The sequence below is a fragment of the Phaethon lepturus genome, unplaced genomic scaffold (assembly GCF_000687285.1).
Source record: "Phaethon lepturus isolate BGI_N335 unplaced genomic scaffold, ASM68728v1 scaffold26832, whole genome shotgun sequence".
Lineage (NCBI taxonomy): Eukaryota > Metazoa > Chordata > Aves > Phaethontiformes > Phaethontidae > Phaethon > Phaethon lepturus.
The window spans coordinates 4361-4630 of record NW_010521607.1 but is presented as its reverse complement, the minus strand read 5'-3'; the positions used below and the strand labels follow the sequence as shown (position 1 = coordinate 4630).

The 270-nt window shown below is 65.6% G+C and overlaps 1 protein-coding gene across 1 annotated transcript in view; it reads left to right on the top strand.

Moving 5' to 3' along the window:
* Positions 1 to 270, top strand: part of CPNE9 (copine family member IX) — a gene marked incomplete at both ends in the record, with an annotated part of 5438 nt that overhangs the window by 900 nt on the left and 4268 nt on the right. The gene's annotated exons all lie outside the window — the stretch shown is intronic.

Sequence of the window (270 nt, the reverse complement as noted above, 5' to 3'; positions counted from 1 at the left end):
CTGCTCCATTTTAAAGCAGGTGAGAGCAGCCCGTGCCGGGGGGATGCGCGGTGACGCCCCGGTGTGATGCTGTGGTGGGGCACCCTGAGGCTGTGCCCCATGTGGGTGCTGTCGGGGCAATAGATGCCCCGGAACTTGGGGGGCTCTAACACACTCTCCATCTCTCCATGCCCCATGGGGACTGACAGAAGGTAGGTCCCCGCCACAGACCAGCCCTGCTCAGCCCTGGAAACCCAGCCCTCGTGGGGGTGCTTGGTGGGGCAGGGTGCG